Source organism: Orcinus orca, chromosome 3 (genome assembly GCF_937001465.1).
Source record: "Orcinus orca chromosome 3, mOrcOrc1.1, whole genome shotgun sequence".
Taxonomy (NCBI): Eukaryota; Metazoa; Chordata; class Mammalia; order Artiodactyla; family Delphinidae; genus Orcinus; species Orcinus orca.
In genome coordinates this window covers 3,552,752-3,575,678 of record NC_064561.1, presented here as the reverse complement: position 1 = coordinate 3,575,678, position 22,927 = coordinate 3,552,752, and the positions used below count along the sequence as shown (strand labels likewise).

The 22,927-nt window shown below is 48.3% G+C and overlaps 1 long non-coding RNA gene and 1 other non-coding gene across 2 annotated transcripts; one reads left to right on the top strand and one right to left on the bottom strand.

The window, feature by feature from the left end:
• Nucleotides 1-15,416: 15,416 nt before the first annotated feature.
• LOC125963912 (uncharacterized) lies at nucleotides 15,417-22,914 on the top strand. Its single transcript, XR_007476351.1, has 3 exons — nucleotides 15,417-16,131; nucleotides 16,744-16,918; nucleotides 22,134-22,914. It is a non-coding gene; the product is annotated as an uncharacterized LOC125963912 (long non-coding RNA).
• On the bottom strand, nucleotides 22,595-22,666 carry TRNAG-UCC (transfer RNA glycine (anticodon UCC)). Its single transcript has one exon. It is a non-coding gene; the product is annotated as a tRNA-Gly (tRNA).
• Nucleotides 22,915-22,927: the final 13 nt, after the last annotated feature.

The following is a 22,927-nucleotide window of genomic DNA, read 5'->3' as shown; positions in this document are numbered from 1 at the left end:
TGAGCAACCCCTAGGCCACTCTGAGCCTCTACCTTGTCTTCTGGAAAATTCCATCATAACGGTCCTCCTCTCCAGGGCCTGTTGTGAGGACCGCGGCATCATGCCAAGTCAGCCAGGGGACAGAAGGAGGGCCTCCTGCCCCCTTCATCTCCCCGTGTCTGTCTGCCTCTGCTCCTCTGGTGGGTCTTACCCCTTCTCCGTCTTTCCGTCACACGCACACACATATTCACACGAGTGGCCTGGACCCCAGCCAGGAAGAGGCAGGGAGGCCATTGGGCTGAGTTAGGTTCTCACAGGGGCTTTGATTTTGAAGAATCTGAAGAGGAATATGTGTGTGTGTGTGCGCGCGCGCGCGCGCACGTGCATGCATGCACGCACACGCTCGTGCGTGGGTGCCTGGTGTGCCTGCATTTGCCTGTGTACCTTTGCCCACAAGCCAGCGTGAGCCATGAGCTGACACATGGGTGTGTGGCTCTGTGCACCCAGGATGCATGTTAGGGATGGGCGGTGAGAAGGGACCGCTCTGAGACCCACCTCTGCCTAAACTGGGTCTTCATTTCATCTTCTTGAATGGAGGCCCCTCTATCCCTCTTCTTTGGGTGGAGTCCCCATCCCAGAGCCCCACCCCCACCCCGGCTCCCATCTCTGGCTGCTACTGGTTCTGGTTCTGTGACTGTGGGCAAGTCACTGCCCCTCTCCGAGCCTCAGTTTCCTCATCTGTAAAGTGGGGAGGAGAAGAGTTCCCTAACAGGCAGGAGGATGGGGAACATTAAAAGAATGAAAATTACCAGGAGGGAAAGGGGTGGCGGGATAAATTGGGAGACTGGGATTGACATAGACACACTACTATATATAAAATAGAAAACTAGTAGGGACCTACTCTATAGCACAGGGAACTCTACTCAATACTCTGTAAAGACCTATATGGGAAAAGAATCTAAAACAGAGTGGATGTATGTATACGTATATAGGGATGTATGTATAGGATTCACTTTTCTGTACAGCAGAAACTAACACAACAGTGTAAATCAACCATACGCCAATAAAAATTTTAAAAAATAAAAATAAATAAAAGAATGAAAAAAAGAACAATGAAAAGAATAAAGAATTTAAAAAGCAAGGGATTTGAATAGCCATGTCTCCAAAGAAGGTATACAGATGGCCAAGGATCACAAGAAAAGATGCTGGACATTGATGAAGGAAATGCAAGTTGAAACCTGCAGCACCTCCACCAGGACGACTCGAGGTCACAAACAGACAATAACAAGTCTGCGAGGCTGTGGAGAATTTGGAACCCTCGTGTATGGCTGGCTGGCGGGAAGAGGAAATGATGGAAAACAGTCTGGAGGTTCTTCCAAAAGTTGACAGAGAATCACCATATGACCCAGCAGTTCAACTCCTAGTTATTTACTCAGGAAAAATGAAAACATATGTCCACACAGAAACCCGTACATGTATGTTCATAGCAGCATGATTCATGCGACCCAGTGATACTTGCAGGGGACTCTACGGACCCTACAAACCCTACCAACCTTGCTTACAGAAGCAACGTGTTTATTAGCAAAGGTTTTCAAGGGATAGAAACACATGGGGAGAGGGTGGTAAAACTACTCAAAAGGTTAACATATTCTCTTATTTGTTTAAAGCATTTAAATTAAGGGACGGGAGTTTGCTCCATCCCCACCAGTAACTTTTCAGAAAGAATGAAGAGTGTCATGGGCATTTTCTGATGGGACTCAGATCTATCTCTCTCCCTGTCTCTCTCTCCCCAGTCTCTTCCCCTCCCACAGATTTGCTTTACAAAGCCTCATTTCATTGATTTTTATTTTTTTATTTTTTGGCTGCTCCGCGCGGCATGAGGGGTCTTAGTTCCCCAACCAGGGATCGAACCCTCGCTCCCTGCATTGAAAGCGTGGAGTCTTAACCACTGGACCACCAGGGAAGTCCCTCGTTGATTTTTAAATATAACTTATCTCATATATCACGCCAAATCAGGGCACATAGATCTACCACTCTCTTTTTAAAAATAGGATCTATTTTTGCCTAAGCAATCCATGCACCGTGGGACAAAATTCCAGAGTGTATGTTGGCAACTCTTTCCCTGTCACCCAAATGCCTCTTCCAGAGGGACCATTGATACTGGTTTATTTTGTCTTCTGCGATTTTAGTTTTATTGGGACAAATATACATAGAAATTTTCACTCTTGGCATGTGTATTATTCGATATATAATGTATATTCCTATATATTATGTAATATAGAGATAAAATAATATATACATATAGAATATAAATACATGTGGAATATATGTATATATTATATAAAGTATAACAGAATTTTATATAAAATGTATAATTCATCTATACATAGAGAGATGGAGAGGGAGATATAATGAGTGACCAGGGTCCCAGCTCTGTCCGCGTTTGCCCAGTTCCCAGAAAGGAATTATTTTAGCTTTGGGAAAAACCTATTCTTACTCCTTCCCTCCTTTTTTTTGGAGGGGGGCGGTATAATTCCCTTTGCTTTTTCTCCCAGTTTTATTAGGACATAGAACCTTGTATTAATGTAAGGCATGCAACATATGATTTGACACTTGAATCACCACAACCAATAAGTTTAGCTAACATCCGTCGTCACCTCACATAGTAACAGATAGTTTCCCCGTGATGAGAGCTTTTAAGATGTCTCTCATAGCAACTTTCAAATATCTGATACAGTATTGTCAGCCTTTTAATACATAAAAGCCAGCACACTCTACACATTCTGTGCTCTGTTTTTTGTTTTGTTTTTTTTAACTTAGCAATCCATCTTGGAGATTTTTCCAGATCTACTTAGTGAAAGCATCCTGCTTCCTATTTCACAGCCCCTTCATTTTTTTCAACATCCCAGCATATAGACCTATCATAATTGACTTAGCCATTTCCCTATGAGGGGGAATTTTGGTGGCTTTGGAATGTTGCTGTAACTACATCTTGGGTACCACCGCTTCCCACGTGAGTGGGACAACTCCTGCAGGGGTGTTTGTTTTAAAATATAGCATATTAGCTGGAGAAAGGGGGGAATGGGGAATTAGTGTTTCACGGGACCAGAGTTTCAGTTTGGGAAGATGAGGAAGTTCTGGAGATGGATGGTGGTGGTGGTTGCACGACAGTGTGAATGTACTTAATGCCCCTGGGCCATACACTGAAAAATGGTTACAATGAGAAATAAATTTTATCTTATGTGTATTTGACCAAAATTTTGTAAAAATAATTTTAAAAAATATAGTCTTTATATTTTTAAAAATATTTTTATATATATTTAAAAATATAGCATTGGGGAGTTCCCTGGTGTTCTGCTGGTTAGGATTCAGCGCTTTCACTGCCGTGGCCTGGATTCAATCCCTGGTTGGGGAACTGAGATCCTGCAAGATGCATGGCGTGGCCAAAAGACATTATATATATGGCATTAATAGAAAATTTGAGGCATATTAAGGCCAAGAGATCAGGAGACAACTGCCATTGAAAAGAGTTTGTTACGGTTCCCAAGAGGAGGGGTCACTCCATGCCAATCAGGGCCAAATGGGGATGCACCAGTGTCAGTCAGGAAGCGGAGGGAGGGGGAGAGAGTATGGGCCAGAACCTTTATTGTGGTTTACTAGAGAATGAACAGGCAAGGCAGGGTATGCAGGCTTAGGATGGGCTACTTTGAATAATTTCAATGGACTTTGGCTGTCCCTGGTTGTCTGGTTCCTGGCCCTGGGGTCATTAGGGCAGGGGGATAGTGACCCAGAGTATAAGAGCCCCATAGAGGAGGGGGTTGAGGGTGTGGGCCCTGGATTGGTTGGTTGGTTTTTGAAAAGTACACTCATGGTCAAGTTAACTGTCTCTGGGAATTAGCTAGCCCTGGGAGGGGCCATTTTCCAGGGTCTGTGAGGCCCCAGATGTCAAAGCATCAGAAATAAAAAGGCATGGTTAATACAGTGTCCCTAGAGGGGACATCTGGGTCCTGGGGAGAATGGCTTTCCAATTGGGAAGAATGTTTCCAGGTTTCCTCCCAAACCACTGTTCTTTTAGGCCACTCCAGGTCTCTCTTGTGTGCCAATTAAGTCCCTGTGGGGAGGGGCAGGTAAGGCCTGGGAAACACAGTTCTTTTTAAGAACTTAACTCTTTCTGGGCCGAATTTAAAACCAGCCACTCCGCTCAATATTATGTAACAACCTAAATGGGAAAAGAACTTGAAAAAGAATAGATACAGGTACATGTATCGCTGAATCACTTTGCTGTATACCTGAAACTACCACAACATTTTTAATCAACTACACTCCAAGATAAAATAAAAAGTTTACAAAATAAAATAAAATAAAGCCAGCCACTGATGTGACTGCTCAAGTTCAGGGGCCATCAGGGGAACCAGGAGCTCTGCTGAGATGAGACCAACAGCCACCATTTTATCATCCAACCTCCTGTGAGTGGAATCACACAGCATGTGGCCTCTGTGTCTGGCTTCTCTCACTGAGCATCATGTCCTCAAGGTTCATCCGTGGTGTAGCAGGTGTCAGGATCTCCTTCCTTTTTAAGCTGAATAACATTCCATTCTTGTGTATATACTGTGTTTTGTTTATCCATTCATCTGTCAGTGGACACTTGGGTTGATTCCACCTCTTGGCTCTTGTGAATCATACTGCTATGAATATGGGTGTGCAAATATCTGTTTGAGCCCTTCTTTCCAATTCCTTGGGGGTACATACTCAGGAGTGGGATTACTGCATCATACAGTTTAATCTTTTGAGGAACTGCCATACTGTTGTCTACAGTGGCTTAGCACGAGAGATGTTTGGTGTGAGAAATCTTCCTTTGACAAATAGCTAAATCTGAAAACAAATCTCGGTGGCCCTGTATTGACATGAGAGTATGTTTCTCCTACATTAAGCGAAGAAGCAGATTCCAAAAGAGTGTGTACGGTGATTCTTTTGATGTGCGTTTGAAATACACATACATCCCTCAGGGTCTTTGCCTTTCCCCAGAGACCCACACGATGCACTCATCCCCTCTACTCAGGTCTCCGCACAAATGTATCTTCCCTGAAACCTTCTAAAAAGAACGTCCCCCCTTGCCCCACTTAATTTTTCTTCCTTCACTTACTCCTTCCTGTTGTATTATAGTTGATTCTACTTATTCATAGGGGTTCTGTTTTATAAAGTTGCCACAAACACGGACCTAGCCAATGCTGGACCACTGCTCCTGGGGGAAGTATGAGGTTAGGTTCCTGTGAGCCTCTGGGTCACAAGATTTTCATCAACCAGTCAATACATAACCTTGTTTTACGTGTGTTTCTGTTTAGGGACACCTCATTTAATATATATTGTTGATTCAATAGCGTTGAACTCCCAACCAGTAGCACTATAATTCATGCCTGAATGAAGCTCATCTAACACACGTATTTTCCCCATAGGCTTAGGACACACTGGGCGGCACTTCAGCACGACGCTTGGGGCCACTTTAGAGAGCCAAATCCCCACCACCACTGCCACCAACACAAAAAAGACAACACAACACTCACATCACCCAGAAAAGGACACTTGTCCACAATCTGAGCTGAAATCAGAAGATGGGCTTTGCCTGGTTCAGCCTCAGCAGGGAAAATGTGTGGTGGGTGACACATTTTTTCACCATTCTGCACATGTCCACGAATGACTGTGAAAGTCAGACGTATTCATTTTGGAGTTACAAATAAATGTTAGCAACGAGGTGATTTTGCATATACCATACCTGAAAATAATGAGGATTGACTATATAAAGAATGTGTATTTAGGGAATTCCCCAGCGGTCCAGTGGTTGGGACTCCATGCTTCCACCGCAGGGGGCACAAGTTTGATCCCTGGTCAGAGAACTGGGATCCTGCATGCCATGTGGCAAGGCCAAAAAAAAAAAGAATGTGTATTTAAATTTCATTATTGTTGTCTGTATTCCCCGGCTAAACTATCACATGGGCAGGGGTCTTGATCTCTCTTGTTCAGAGCTGTGTCCCCTAGCTCCAAAAAGAGAGACTGGCACACAGTAGGTGCTCAATAAATATTTACTGGTGGACAAAAAAGAACAGATAGATACATTTAAAAACAGCTATCTTGGGACTTCCCTGGTGGCGCAGTGGTTGAGAGTCCACCTGCCGATGCAGGGGACGTGGGTTCGTGCCCTGGTCCGGGAGGATCCCACATGCTGCGGAGCGGCTGGGCCCATGAGCCATGGCCGCTGTGCCTGCGCGTCCGGAGCCTGTGCTCCGCAACGGGAGAGGCCACAACAGTGAGAGGCCCGCGTACCGCAAAACAAACAAACAAACAAACAAAAACAGCTATCTTGTGGTATAATTGACATCGAATGAGCTGCATTTAAAGTGTACAATTTGCTAGGTATTGACATCCATGAAGCCATCACCACCATAAAGATAATGAACACATCTGTCACTCCCAAAACTTTCCTCCTGTCCCTTTGTCATCCCTCCCTCCTACCCCTCCCCATCCCCAGGCAAGCACTGACCTGTTATCTGTCGCTATAGATGAGTTAGCACTTTCTGGAGTCTTCTATAAATGGAATCTATAACCGTATGTACTCTTTTGTCTGGCTTATTTCCCTAAGCATAATTGTATGTGATTCATCCGTACTGTTGTGTGGATGTATAGTCCGTTCCTTTTTCTTGCTGAGTAGTATTCCATTGTGTGGATGTACCACAGTCTATCCATTCACCTGGAATGACATCTGGCTTTTCCAGGCTTCTTGTGATACGATACAATGAAATTCTGACATAACCACCTGGAGTTAAGAAAGACCCCACAAGTTAAGGGCATAGTCGCCAACAAGACTGTCTTCACTTCAGATGCATTCACGGACCAACAAGCTCTGCTGAGCCTTGGTGCTCAGAGTTTTTACTGGAGTTTCATTATATAGGTATGATTGATCCAATCATTGGCTATGAGATTGAACTTAATCTGTAGCCCCCTCCCCCCCCCATCCCTTAAGGTCAGGTTGACATCTTAAGGTTGGTGTTTCCTGCATGACCGATCCCCATCCTGAGTCATCTCATTTGCATAAACTCAGGTGTGGTCACGCCCCACCACGAGCAACCAACACTCCTATTGCTCAAGGAAAATCCAAGGATTTAGAAGTTATCTTTCAGGAACCTGGGACAAAGTCCAGATACTTTATAATACAACAGTTGATTACAAGTAAAGCTGCTGTGAACATGCAGGTACAACAAGTCTGCATATGAATATAAATTCCCTTTTCTCTTCGGTAGGAGTAGAAAGAGTGGGTCATGGCATCGTAAAAGCATTTGATTATGGACACTTTCAAACACACACACGGGGAAGAAGACAGAATAGTGAGTTCCCATCCCCGTCTCAATTTTGTAGCCATTCCCAGACATTAGGTAAGCATTCACAAATGTTTTAATGATCTCTCAAAGATATGGACTCTTTATAAAAAGTATAATTCCAATATCATCACCACTCTTTTAAAAACTAGCCATAATCTTTAATAAGCTTAATATCATGGACTAGTAAGTAGCCTGTCAGGACGCATAACGTTTTTGCACTATTGGTTTCTTCAAATAGCCCACATGTGGTGCTGGAGTACATTTTTTTTTTTCATCTAAAAGAATATTCACCAAAAAGTTGCCAGTGGGGAAAGGAATTAGGAGTGGCTGCTATTTTCTCCTGATTGTAGATGGTAATAATGATTGTTAAAATTTATTTTTAAAATGTGCTTACCTCAGTGTCTGTCACCTGTGGACTTTCAGCTTTTACTGTCTGAGCGTTTGCTGTGTCCTCAGCACCGAGTCCTTTAGAACATGTTTTATCTTATTTAATCTGGACAGCTGCCCTCTGCATCAGGCTTGGTTATTCCCTTTTGCAGATGAGGAAACTGAGGCTCAGAGAGGTGGAATGACTTGCCCTCGGGAGCACCCAGCTAGTTAGAGGTGGGGGGGGGGTCAGCCTGGAAGCCCAGGTGTGCCCAACTATAATTTCTAAATCGAATCTATATTTTCTAAAGATTCTACAACAAATATCTACCACTTTGGGGAAAACAGGGTGTATTCACCTCCTGTGGCTTCTGTAACAAATTATCCCAAATTCGGTGTCTTTACAACAATAGAAATTTCTCCTCTCACAGTTCTGGAGACCAGAAGTCCTAAACCAAGGTGTCGGCAGGGTTGGTTCCTTCTGGAGGGTGTCGGGAGAAACTGTCCCATGCCTTTCTCCTAGCTTCTGGTGCTTGCCCGAAATCCTTGGTGTTCCTTGGTGTGTGGATGTATCTCTCAAACCTCTGTCTCCATCTTACCATCATCTTCTCCTCTGTGTCTCCCTGGAGGTCCCCCTCCTCTTATAAGGACACCATTCATTGGATCTAGGGGCCACCCCAAATCCAGCATGACCTCATCTTAACTAATTACATCTGCAAAGACCCTATTTCCAAATAAGGTCACACGTGGAGGTTCCAGGTGGCTGTGATTTTGGGGGGACACACTGAAGCCAGTACATAAGGTTAGCTTTTTAGGCGCAAAAAGGCAGGAAGGAGGACCCTTCACCTGCTCTCCATAGCCTGGTGCCCCAAGAGCTCTGTGCCTGGGTCCTCTGGCCGGGATGGGGCCGAGTGCAGAGCCAGCAGCGAGATGGGGAGTGTGAACTGATCGCCCCAAATCATCAGTGACACAGCCAGGGAAGGAGCCAGTCTTCGAGGCTCCAGGCTTCCAGGCCCCTGCACTGTGGGTTTCTGACACTTCCAGCCCTCAGCCAAGCTCAGGATGGGGACACAAATGTGGCCAAGCAGGGCAGGGACATTGGGGTTCTAGAGACACTTGTCCCATCTCCTCCGTGCTGCCCCCCGCCACCTGTCGTTGTAAGAAGTCGCCAGAAGGACCTTTGATGGTATTTCTTCTACTTTTGATGGAGACATCACCTGCACACGCGAAGCAGACAAATCTTGTGTGTTCAGCACCCTGAGATCATACATGTGTGTAGACAGTGTAACCACCATCCAGCTGCTTGTATGGAACACTCTGGGCTCCCCAGAGGGGGCTCCAAGGAAGTCTTTCAAATGGTAAATCTGGTCCTGTTCTCCCTCACCTAAAATCTTTCCATGAGTCCCATCACCGTGAGGATGACACTCACAATAATCATAACGATGACAGCAGTGTGGTGGGTGCTCAGGGTACACCAGGCACTCAGTCTACACCATAGAGCTTGTCTGCATGGACTGCCTTTCCCTCCCGACATCCTTTAGACGCAGGTACTCTTATTATGCCCATTTTATAGATGGGGAAGGTAAGGCATGGAGTGTTGAATTCGTTTGGGCTAAATTTGAAGCCACATCATCTGGCTCCATCCCCACCTCCAGATGGTCATGAGGCTGCTCCTTGTTACACAGGTGTATGCTTGAATGTCACCTCCTGTGACCCCTAGCACCTAGCGGTCCGGGGTTAGGGGCTCAAGCCAGAGATGGGGAGAGACAGAGATAGGGTAGGAGTAAAAAGACAGAGAGAAAGAGGGACTTCCCTGGTGGTCCAGTGGTTAGGACTCTGCGCTTTCACTGCAGGGGGCGAGGGCTCAATCCCTGGTCCAGGAGGGATCCCTGGTCCAGGGGGTTCGATCCCTGGTCAGGGAACTAAGATCCTTCATGCCGCGCGGTACACAGCCAAAAACAAACAAACGAAGGCAGAGAGAGAGACAAAAAGAAGCAGAGACGGAGAGAGAGTGCAGAGAAAGAGAGAGAAATAGGCATAAAGGTAAAGCGATCACTGGAGACAAACAGAAGAGCTGATGTTCCTAGCAGAAGCTTCCTATATGTGCATGGCTGGGGACCACTGATGAGATCGACAGGCACCGATGCCAGTGCGGGCAGGGGAGAAAGCGGCAAGACCCCAAACCCAGGCACCTGAGCATGGAGCATGGTGAGAGGGGGCTGCGATGCACCAGCGTGTGTGCACATGAGCTGAGCGTGAGGGAGAGCCCTGCGTGGATGCAGCTCTTTGGCCTTATGGCCAGGCTAGCATCCTCTCTCCCTCTCTCTCTCCCCCATCCCGGGTCTCCCAGCTTTTTCCCATGACTCTCTGTCTCTTGTCATTGAGTCTCTGTCTCTGTGTCTCCCTGGCAGCCAGTGCTGTGGGTGAAGGGGCGTGTGTTGGTATAGAAGGCAGCTTCTGGGGGTGGGGTCACCATGGCAGCGGCTGACGCCTTGCACGCCATCATTCCCGTTGAAGTGGACCCACCCACGGCTGACAGTCACCCTGTGGTCCCAAATGACAGCCTCCACCCCATCTCACCCAGCCAGTGTGGACTGCAGAACCACAAGCAGCCTGCTCTGACACTGAGAAGGGGAAAGGGATGGGAGCCCCCTTCCCCCCAAACCCCAAAAACCTGGCCAAGGAAGAATCATGGGGCCTCTCAAGCCAGGCCCAGCTGAGGACTTCCATCCCCAGGTCCCCAGGGAGGCAGGCTGGGGGTGGGGGGCGCTCAAGAGGAGGAGGAAGGGGGGAAGGGGCTCAGGGAGGAGAGGGGGCTCCGAGTGGGGAAGGGGGCTCACAGAGAGGGAGCAAAGTCAGAGAGCGGCTCAGCGAAGGGGAGCGGGCTCCAAAGGTGAGGGGGTCTCAGAGGTGGGCTCCAAGAGGGGGAAAGCTCCAAGAGGGGTGGGGCACCTGGGATTGAGGACTCCCCAGAGAGGGCCTGCGGCAATCCTGGAAGGCTTCCAGGAGGCCTGGCCTGCTTCCCCCTGGGAGAGTCCTTCCCACCGCCACCCCCCAACCTGGAGGAGTGGACCCTGGACCCCACGAGTAGATGGCCAAAGGGACTGACCAGCTGACCCTGGTTTACCAAGAAAAGCTGGCCGCCAGTCAGGTTCTGAGTGGCACAGGGGCGTGTGTGTGTGTGTGTGTGTGTGTGTGTGTGTGTGTGTGTGTGTGTGTGTGTGTGTGAATCTCCGTCTTCCTAATCAGGTCTGGGGGGAACAGACATGGCGATGGACAGAACTCAGCCCCTTCTGTGCTTTGGGGGGTTTCAGCTGCCCCCACTGGTACAGGTCCCCATGGGCCTGGGAGCCCCAGCCTAGGTGCCCCGACCCTGGATCACGTGGTCCCCTCCCCTCCCCCACTTCTTCCCTCCTCCTTCCTCAGCCCACTGGGCCCCCTGCCGACTTTAATTGGCTTTCGTGGAGCTGAATTCATTGGGACTCTGCACAGCCCTGTGAGGTGGGGCCGGGCTGCAGCTCTCCCGCCTCCCTGCCTGGCTAATTGGGGGGCTTCATTGTCGAGAGGAGGCCCCCCCCAGCGCTCCCCACCGCCGCCTGCTCGCTCCGGCAGACAATGCTGGGAGCCCGCTGTCCTTAAGGGCGGGCTGCTGTAATTTGGTCTAATTCATCCGGGGAGACAGCGATTAGAGCTAATAAATGGCCCCCAACCCTGCTTTGTCTCACCCGCACCCCCGGCCCCGCTTCCATCCTCCCCCAGCGGCCCAGCTCCTCTCCCCTCCCCCAGCCAGGAGAGGGCCGGAAAACAGAAAGGCCCTCCAAGCCTCAGTTTTGCCATCTAGGAAATGGTTATAGCGTTGGTCCCCAGGAACTGGTGCCCACCTGTCTCCGCCGCAACTTGGAGGCGGGGGCAGCAGCCTGCTCAGATCGGCGACCCTCCCCCATGTCCTGGAGACACCAGTGGGCCCCATTCCTTAATGGAATCTCCACTCCACCCCCCAAATTCAAGGTCATGGTTTGTGAATCTAGCAAAGGGCTCTGGGCCCCCCAGACTGGGCACACCTCCCCTCACATAGATTAACCCTGACATAAAGCCACTCTTCTTTTTTGGCTGTGTTGGATCTTCGTTGCTGCGCGCGGGCTTTCTCTAGTTGTGGCGAGCAGGGGCTACTCTTCGTTGTCTTGCGCGGGCTTCTCATTGCGGTGGATTCTCTTGTTGCCGAGCACAGGCTGTAGACATGCGGGCTTCAGTAGTTGTGGTACGTGGGCTCAGTAGTTGTGGCTCGCGGGCTCTAGAGCGCAGGCTCAGTAGTTGTGGCGCACGGACTTAGTTGCTCCGCGGCATGTGGGATCTTCCCGGACCAGGGCTTGAAGCTGTGACCCATGCATTAGCAGGTGGATTCTTAACCACTGCGCCACCAGGGAAGTCCCATAAAACCACTCTTGATGGTGGCTTGAAGCACCGAGAGGGTCAGTAGCATATCTGATGTCACACAGAAATTAAGGGGCAAGGTTGAGGGAATTCCCTGGTGGTCCAGTGTCCGGTGGTTAGGATTCCACACTCCCACTGCAAAGGGGCATGGATTCGATCCCTGGTCGGGAGCTAAGATCCTGCAAGCCATGCAGCACGGCCAAAAAAAAAAAAAAAAAAGAAGGCTGGGGCAAGGTTGAGATTTGAACCAAGGCTTCAGGAGTCCAGTGCCTGTGTTCCTAACCACTAAGATATAGTAGCTTAGGGGATGAACTTAACTTAGAGGATGAATTAATTTAGGGGAAGAACTTTGAATGTAGTCAACTCATGGGCAAGTTGGCCTTACTTCCTCAAACAAAGGAAAGAGACTTCTAGAAGGAAAATAGGAAACATTCATTCATTCATTCACACAATTAATGTATTTCCTGAACACAACAGGCTGTGTACTGTGGACAGAACAGTGGCTAAGACAGGTGGGCATGGCTTGGGGAAAAGCAGAAACGACAAGGAGACATCTGAAGGGACAATCTGGAGATGGCGGTGTTTCCCTGCCTGAGTGGGGACAGGTCAGGGCACAACTGGGGAGGGGGCCGGGCTGAGCAACAGGGGAAAGGGCACCACTGACACCCTGGGGACCAGGGGCCTGCGGTGGGAAACCCTTCCTGCGTGTCATCGCCGTGAGCCGTTCAGTGCTTGCAACAACTCCAGGGGGCAGGTGCTATGGTCACCCCCATTTTTCAGATGAGAACACTGAGGTCGTCACAGGGCCCTCCTTGCCCAGCATCACAGGCGGAGCCCGGTAAGCATCAGCTGCGCTCGTTGGCACATCCGTCTTTAGCCTCTGCAGCCGTGTCAGGGGTGGGGGTGAGGAGTAGGCCTGGTGCACACAGAGAGGACAGTAAAGGAGCTGGAAAATTCAGCTGAAGATTCACGGTGGGAGTTGTCACATGGTGGTCCAGCCCGGTCGACGGATGGGGTGGCCGATTCTTTCTCATGGTGGGCTCCAGACGGCGTCAGGGATGAGGATCCCTATGTTGGATCTGAGGCACTGACAAGTGTCCGTGTGATGACACTCCCAGTCAACAGCAGGATTCATACCAGTTCCCCCACCCGGAGGGGCCCTGGGGCCAAATAAAAATCACCACGGATGCTCTGTATCAAGGACCTTCTTTGTGCCAACCCCATAGTTAGCCTTTATTTTATTTAATCCTCCCATCACCCTCCACGAGACAGCGTTATTATTATCACCCCCATTTCACAGATGAAGAAGTTGAGGCTCAGAGAGGGAAAGCCACCTGCCCAGTATCACACAGTGAGGCTGAGTTTACCAGGATAGCCAAGAGTGAGTGAGACAGAAACGCGGTCCTGGGGAAATTCCAGTGGTGTGTGTGTGTGTGTGTGTGTGTGTGTGTCGGGGTGGGGGAGACAGATATGGGGGATGAGAAAAGCTTTCTCACGTCCCTCCATCACCGCACCCCCTCCCCCCCCCCCCGCCACTTCCCATCTCCCCCCACATTTAGCCTTCAGACAGTGACGGTTTGATTGTGCGGAGCTAAGAATAACCCTCAACGGCAAAGTGCCCTGGAGATGCAGGGAGGTGAGAGGCAGAGATGAGGGGAAGGAAGTAGGCAGGGAGGCAAGTCTCATCCATGCATGCCCCCCACCCCCGCGCCCAGACTCCCTGATCTTTAGCTTCTGTCAACAGCCCAGGGCTGCTTCTTCTCTTATCTACCATTCCTGCAGCCCCGTAAAAAAAATAACAAGCCGACTTTGTCATCATCTCTTGATTAGGAGGGCCCTTTCTATATTTATAGGTACTGGGCTAGCTGCGGACAGGTTTCGAGACTTGCGTTCCGGAGTCAGAATGCCAGGGTTAGAATCGTCACTCCCCGGCTGGCTGACAGGTGACTTCAGCTCTTTCAGCCTCAGTTTCCCTATGTATAAAATGGTATTAATGATCACACTTCACAGCGTCGCCGGAGGATGAAATATGTTAGAAGGGCACCCACGAGGTCTTTGATTAATGTTATCTGCAGTTATGGTTGTGGTGATGGTGGTGTGTGAGGTAGAATTTAAGGACCCCCAAACACCAGGGATTGTGTGTTGGCGGGGGGACTCCACATGGGCTGTGGAGGAAAAGGCATCATTTCATAAATCGATCAAAATTGCAAAGATAAGGTGAGCAGTTGAGTTCCCAGCTACTGCAAACCTCCCCAGATAATCAAAGAACTGATTCATTCAAACATGATCATTGTGGTTCCAACACCCAGGGAACAAATAGTTTAAAAGTATTTCTTAACAGCAAAAAAGGAGTGAGCGAGGTTGTTTATGAAATTAATCTCTCTCCCTCTCTCTCTCCCCCTCTCCCTCCCTCCCTTCCTCCCCTCCCCCCATACACTGCTTTTTGTGTAACTTAAATTGCCAAGACTCAGTTTCCCCATCTGTAAAATGGGCATAATGAGAGTCCCGACCCCCATAACTGTGGGTTCTGATAAGGAAGTGATTAAAACAACTAGTTCAGGACCTGGCACCTTAACTATCATTATTTAACTACTAGTTAACCAGTTCATTAGCTAGGAGTTAACTGTCATGATTTTCTTAATTAATTTTTAATTAAAAAGGTGATCCCAGCTCACAGAGGACATCAACTGTATCAGAAATGACTTATTTATTGTTTTTAAAAGACTCAAAGCAAATATCCTATATTCTTACCATTTTAATGGGTTTTAATTATGACGCGTGGCTCACCAAAATTCAACAGTGCATAAGGGTGTGCCGTGAACAACGAGGCTCTCTCCCACCTTGTGAAAAAGATTCGATGGCCTTTTATTTTATTTTTCGTTATCTTGATGACCTTGAATTTTATCTATATAGAAGGCCGTCTAGTCTAGTTACTGCCAGAAATTACTTTCCTCGGTGTCTCCTATTCGATTCTAACAATTTCCAAAGCACGTCTATTTTCACGCGTCTGCCCATGCAAAGGGGAGACCCATCTGTTGTTTGCTCTTTTTAACTGTAAATGTCTCGAGGTTGCTGGGGGAGGGGGGGTGTCTTTCTACATCAGCACATCCCCTCTGCTCCTTCCCTAACTCCACTGAAATCGGGGACGCCGGGGGCGGGGGCGGGGTACCACTCTTTATTTTATTTTATTTATTTATTTGGCCGCGCCGCGCAGCTTGCGGGATCCTAGTTCCCGACCAGGGATCCAATTCATGCCCTGGGCAGTGAAAGCGCGGAGTCCCAAGCACTGGACCGCCTGGGAATTCCCCGGGACGGGGTAGGGTGGTTCCATTCTCTAAATGAGCTGTTGAAGAAAAGAGGTTTTTGCATGAGAGCCGTGATTCCACTGTCCCACAAGCTTTTCTGTGTGTTTGGAATGGTTTCCACGACGGAATCTCAATTTGTATACAAGTTGAGGAGTAGAAAGTCAGTCTTGCCCAAGCTCGCAGCCCCCAGCCTCCAGGAGCCTCACCCAAAGGTCATGGCCAGCCACCCCTGCTGCCCATTTCCTGGATTCCTTCCAGGGGTATTCCGTGGATACACCCGACTGTGTTCATATACATTTGTATCCTTTCTGGATCGTGATTATTCTGATAAATGGTGGTGTAGGACATACACCTCCCCAAACTGTCCCAGCTCAGAGCACAAAGGGCCTCCTAATTCATTTTATGGCTGTGAGTGGACAATTGGGCTGTTTCTGTTCTTTAGCCCAGAAAGCTCTTGGGCTACACTGTCTTAATATACTCGTGAATGACCCTGGTACGGCCCAGGCTGAATGTTCTGATGGCTGGTTCTGATTCAGTGACTTTTATTTTATTTTTAGTTATCTTGATTACCTTGAATTTCAACTATGTAGTACACAATCTAGTCTTGTGCCATGGACTTTGGAGCAAGACCATCTGGCTTCGAATCTCTAGTCTGCTACTTATAAGCTGTGTGACCTTGGGTAAGTTATTTAACCTCTCTGTGTCTCCTTGAGTGTGTTACTAACTTCTCCATGCCTGGGTCTCTTCACCCATTAAAAGGAGGCTGCTGCTGATGATAGCGCCAGTATCACGGGATTGTTGGGAGGACTAAATGAGTTTAAAATGTGACATTGTCTCGCATTTCCATTATTCTATGCATGCTATTCCCAGACATACAAAGGGATCTGTTGCAGCCAGCATTTGCAAGAAATGCTTCCCAGACTGAAAACATTAAATCCTTACCCCCTTCCCTTCTTTCTTTCCTCTTCCTTTTCTTCCCCCCAACCTTCCTGAAGGCTCCTGGAAAGCTAGACACTTTGGTAGGACAGGCCAGCAACCCTGCCTGCTGAGGCCACCTGCTTCGGGACAAGCGGGTGCTTCTGCAAATACTGGGGCGGGGGGAGGGGATATTAGGGGTGTCTGACTCTGAGATGCTGAGGTCTGAGGCTCAGAGTGGCGCTGGAAGGGAAGATGGGGTGGATGGCAGTCAGGGGATAATGTTGGGTGGGTGGCGGAGATACTGTGCGATGCCCGGGGTCTGGGCTCCTGCTGCCGCCTAGTGGAATGACAGAATTATCTTCTTTTTTATCCAGGGAACCTGAGTTTGTAGTCTCCCCAGGAAGATGTACCAGACCTCACACAGGCAAACACAGGCTCAGAGAAGGGGAGCGACTTTCTGGGAATCACACAGTGCACTGGATGCCTTGAGTATGTTTGAAGGACACAAGAGATAATTTTAAAGGAAGTTTTTTTTGTTTTGTTTTGCAGGTAAGTGAGCTCTCAGGCCTCGATGGGGCTCATGGGGGAGAGAACATGTTTTCAGAGGTTCTCCCCCTCCACCAGGAAGCCCACCTGTATTACTCCATCCCCACTCCCAGGCGTTTTCTCTCCACTGGCCAGCTGTTCATTTGTTCATAATTTCAACAAATGTTTACCGAGCCCGTAATGACACGTAGAGAACAAAATAGATTCAAACAAACAACAAAAAACCCTGAGCTGGTGGAGCTCACAGCCCAGTGGGCTAGGCAAAGGAGAAACAAGTAAACAAATCTACAAATGGGATTATTTCAGAGACTGATAAGTCATTGAAAGAACAATGAACTGATAGGGACTGAATTTATGGGTGCCAAGGTTGGGGGAGAAGATTAAAGTTAGCAGGGCTCAGGGAAGTCACCTCTGAGGAGGTAACATTCAAACCAAGACTTGGAGGAGAGGGAGTGAGCCCTGGAAATAACTTGGAAAACCAGCAGGCACGGCCCGTACAAAGGCCCTGGGGCAGGACTGTGCCTGGTGTGTTGGAGGAACAGCCAGGAGGCCTGTGTGTCTGGAGTAGAGTGAGTGAGGGGGAGAGAGGGAGGAGGGGAGGGCAGGGAGGGGATGGGGCAGGTCGTGCAGAGCCTTGTGGGCTTCGGGGAGGACTTGGGCTTTTACCTCGAAGGAGGTGGGAGTCCTGGAGGGCTGTGGGCAGAGGAGGGGAGGGAACCTGAGTCCGGTGCTCACAGGTGCAGTGGCTGCTGCGGGAAACAACAGGCTGTGGGCGGGAAACAACAGGTGACTGCATTTGTCCAGGTGGGCCATGATGGGGAGGACCAGGGAGATGGCCATCAAAGAGGGAAGAAGTGGGACTTCCCTGGTGGCGCAGTGGTTGAGAGTCCGCCTACCGATGCAGGGGACACGGGTTCATGCCCCGGTCCGGGAGGATCCCACATGCCACGGAGCGGCTGGGCCTGTGAGCCATGGCCGCTGAGCCTGCGCGTCCAGAGCCCGTGCTCTGAGAGGCCCGCGTACCGCAAAAAAAAAAAAAGAGGGAAGAAGTGATCAGATTCTGGGTATATTTTGAAAGCAGCGCCAATTGGATTTGCTAAGGGATGGGGTGGGGGTGGGAGAGCAGGTTCTGGCTGAGTGCCTGGAAGGAAGGAGCTGTCCTCTACTGGGGCAGGAGATGGAGGGAGAAGCAGTTTCATAGTTCATCTGGGCTACTGTTACAAACCACCATAGACTGGGTGGCTTATACACAGGAGACATTTATTTCTCACAATTCTGGATTGCTGGAAGTCCAAGATCAAGGTGACAGCAGATTCAGTGTCTGGTGAGGGTGTTCTTCCTGGTTCACACATGATGTCTTCTTGCTGTGTCCTCATTGGAGGAAGGGGTGAGGGAGCTCCCTGGGGTCTCTTTTATAAGGGCACTAATCCCATTCACGAGAACTCCACCCTCATGAGCAAATCACCTCCCAAAGGCCCCACCTCCTCGGACATCACATAGGGGGTTAGGTTTAACATATGAACTTTAGGGGGACACAAACATTAAGTCCTTAGCAAGCAGATTGGGGAAGATAGGAGCTCAGTTAGGGCCATGGTATGTGTGAGTCCCCCACAAGCCCTCCAAGCGCAGACATCCAGGGGCAGTCGGATCCCGAGTCTGGAGCTCAGGGGAGGCCTCGGTGTCATCGGGGTATAGAAGGGGTTAACGTCCTAGGAGTGGAGGAGGAGAAGGCTGCCAGAGGGGAGGGGAAAGACCTGAGAACCCAGCCCTGGACCAACGAGGGAGAGAGAGAGAAGGAAACCAATGGGGCCACTGAGGAGAGGAGGGTCCCTGAGGATTTCCCAGGAGGAGGGGGTGGTTGGGTCAGGTGCTGAACTTAACATGAAGTCACCAATACATTTCCCCTTTTTATGGCTGAATAATATTCCATTGTGTGATGGACCACATTTTGGGTATCCATTCATCCATTGATGGACCCTTGGGTTGTTTCCACGTTTTGGCTATTGTCAATCATGCTGCTATGAAAATGTGTGTACAGGTTTTTACAGGGATGTGTTTTCACTTTTCTTGGGTAGATACCTAGGAGTGGGATTGCTGGCTCAGATGACAATTGTTTAACCTTTTGAGGAACTGCCAGACCATTTCCCACAGCAGCTGCCCCATTTTTCACTCCCACCAGCAAAGTCCAAAGGGTCCAGTTTCTCCACATCCTCAGCAACACTTATTATTGTTTTTCTTTTTCCTGTATGTACATATGTATGTATGTATGTATTTCTGGCCAGGGAATTGAACCCGTGCCCTCGCAGTGAAAGCCCAGAGTCCTAACCAGTGGACCGCCACGGAATTCCCTGTTATTGTTTTTCTTGATTACAGCCCTCTTAGTAGGGGTGAATTGGTGAGTCTGGTCAACATTAGGTTCCAGATATCCCTCGGGAAAAAAAAAAAAAGAAGGAATTCGCTGGCAGTCCAGTGGTTAGGACTCCGCAGTTCCACTGCAGGGGACTGCGTTTGATTCCTGGTCAGGGAACTAAGATCCCGCATGCCCCACAGCGCAGCCAAAAAATAAAAAAAATAAAAAATCCATCAGATCAGCCCACTCATCACCAGCTCTGGGTCAGCTTGACTTCTGCCTTACCCACTCCACTTTCCCCAGTTCACATAGTACGTGTCAGTAATACTTGTTGAATGAATGAATGAATAGATGGAATACTATGCAGCCGTCAAAAAGGATGTCACAGAAGAATGTTTAATGACGGGGGGAAGGTGTGGTCGCTAGAATAATGCCCCCCACAATGTCCACATCCTACTCCCCAGAACCTGTGAAGATGCTCCCTTCCATAGCACAAGGGACTTTGCAGGTGGGATTAAGTTAAAGATTTTGAGATGGGTAGATTATTTTGCATTATCTGGGTGGGTCTGATGCAACAAAGGGGTCTTTGTAAGAAGGAGACAAGAGAGTCAAAATCAAAGAAAGAAATGTGACAACAGAACCAGAAGTTGGAGTGATGTGGGACCATGAACCCAGAAGTGTGGGCAGCCTCTAGAAGCTGGAAAAGGCAAGGAATGGATTCTCCTGGATCCTCAAGGAACAGCACCTCCAGAAGGAATGCAGCCCTGTGGACACCTTGGTTTTAGCCCCATTTGGACCACTTTTTGGACTTCTGACTTCCAGAACTGTCAGATGATACATTTGTGTTGTTTTCAGCCAGTGTTTATGGTAATTTGTCGCAGCAGCAGTAGAAAACTAAAACAGAAGATCTTCAAGGTATATTACTGGGTCACAGTGCCCTGCTGAGCCATATTGGGATCTGAGGCAAAAGGAAAACTGTGTGCTTCTTGGTATGTTTTACGTGATTTTTAGTAGTTAATTCCTCCCCCCAAAAGCATATGTTGAGAATATTATCGATATGTTTGCTTCCATTAAACACAGAAAAGTAAAATTATAAAAAAGAGAAAAGTAAAATTATAAGTTCTTAATGTTGTGAGTTCTAATATACCTTTTTTTTTTTTTTCTTTTTCTTTTTTTTTTTGCGGTACGCGGGCCTCTCACTGTTGTGGCCTCTCCCATTGTGGAGCTCGGGCTCCGGACGCACAGGCTCAGCGGCCATGGCTCATGGGCCTAGGTGCTCAGGGGCATGCGGGATCCTCCCGGACCGGGGCATGAACCCGTGTCCCCTGCATCGGCAGGCGGACTCTCAACCACTGTGCCACCAGGGATGCCTTCTAACATACCTATTTTTAAGTTTCAGTATTTTCAACCATGTCCTGGGGGAAAATAACCATTAAAAATGCGTAAAAACAGACATATGGGACTTCCCTTGTGGCCCAGTGGTTAAGACCCCCACCTTCCGGCCTTCCCTGGTGATGCAATGGTTAAGAATCTGCCTGCCAATAGAGGGAACAAGGGTTTGATACCTGGTTAGGGAACTAAGATGCTGCCTTCTGTGGGGCGGGACCTGTCCTGTGTCTGTATGTCTGTCCTTCCGCAATGATTCCTGCTCTGTGGTCAGACACCTCCCCGCAAAAAGATCCTACTTTCTTTAAATAGCCATGGACTTTTAAGGTTTCCTTTAAAATGTTTACCATTGTTATTTCACATCTAACTGTAGAAAAGTTTCACTATTGTATCAGAACTTCTCCAGAAAAGTGTCACAGACCTTTTCTCCTTTGGGGAATTACGCCTAAATCATGGTCTCCATTAAAAGGCAGATCTTAGTTGCTGCAGGGCAACTAAGCCCAGTGCAATGCAACTAAGACCATATGCATCCAAGTAAATAAATTAAAAAAAACAAAACAAAACAAAAAACAGATGTAGAGGGGCACACGTTTTTGCTCTTGCCTCAGACTCCAATATGGCTTGGTAAGACACTGTCAGAACCTGTCTTGCTTTAAGATTTTGATATTTTGTTCACCATGGGGTTGCTTTTTGCCATTATTTTGATATTTTAGAATAATGCAGGCTTCCCTGGTGGCGCAGTGGTTGAAAGTCCGCCTGCCGATGCAGGGGTCGCGGGTTCGTGCCCCGGGCCGGGAAGATCCCACATGCCGCGGAGCGGCTGGGCCCGTGAGCCATGGCCGCTGAGCCTGCGCTCCGCAACGGGAGAGGCCACAACAGTGAGAGGCCCGCGTACAGCAAAAAAAAAAAAAAAAAAAAAGAATGCATTAAAATATTATTTAGTTTTTTTAGAGCCACCTTAATATTTGCACTTGAGGTCATTGCCTCACTCTCCTTCTAATCCTGGCCCTGTAAGGGGAAAAAACAAACAAAACAGATTTTACAGCAATCTGATCCTAACTCCTTGCCATTACCTCCCTTCCTTCTACTATCTCTCTTAAAAAAAAAGAAAGAAAAAAAAAAGATTGGTCCAAAATGAGTTAACTCTGGGTTATAAGATGAGAAGTCATTTAAATTATCTTCTTTCCATGTTCGGCTTGTTTTGGTTTTTTTCTTTTCCCTTCGCAATTTGCTGCACCTGGCGTCCTTCAGCGGTCTTGCAGAAAGTTCTTGTAGAAAGTGGTTTGGGCTGAAGCAACAATGTCAACATTTGTAGACAGGCAAGAGTTTAAAATCTATCTATGAGACGAACTAATGAAACATTGTTGGGCTTCAGGGTGGGTTTGAGAGCAGTTTCTCTCTTGGATTGTTTTAATAGTGTGTTTGTGCGTGTTGCGAAGGGGGTTATTGGATTTTTTTTATTCTGTATTTTCCTCCTTCCAGCTTCCATTGCATCAAGCAGAGTGATGGATATTCAGTAAGAGCGGATATTCAGGAAGTTGCTGCCCAGACCACCGTGAAGGAAGGAAACAAATAATGTTCATTTTAGGAGCTACAATGTAACAATCTCCGTAACATTGTTTATGATAAGCTTAAGAAGGGCGACCCTAACATGTTTCCCTAGTGCTGCGGTTATCACGTTCTCCTCACAATAGAAAGGTCCCCGGTTCGATCCCCAGCAGAAACATTTCTACATCTTTACTGTAGAATTTTAAAATTTGCTTCAAAGTAATTTCAGTAGAAATTCAGCGTCGGTGCCTTTTTCTTTTTTCTTATTTCTCTAGTCTTTTTTAGATATTATGGAATTTAAAAAGTTATTGCAAAGTAACACAAACTCTAGGTCGATGTTTGACGAGAAAGTTTTAAGTGGACGGTAAAACTAAGAAAAAGCTGTAAAACGCACCTGCGTTGGCCGGGAATCGAACCCGGGTCAACTGCTTGGAAGGCAGCTATGCTAACCACTATACCACCAACGCTTGGACGAACACGTTTTTCTCTAGGAGCCTTTAGTAGAAGTATTATCGGTTAGGCCGGGCAATACCAAGTTACTGGGGGTGTCTCTCCCAACGTCCCTGCTCGCACAGGAAGACGCCACGTTTAGGACGTTTCACCCCACTTGCCGCGGGGCCGTGCTGGCGCGTTCCCCTCCCCAGCGCCCCGGACTCCTTGGTGCCGGCCGGGAGGTGGCCAATCCCAGGCCGCCGCCTGGGCCGCTCGACTTCCGGGTCAAAGGGGCC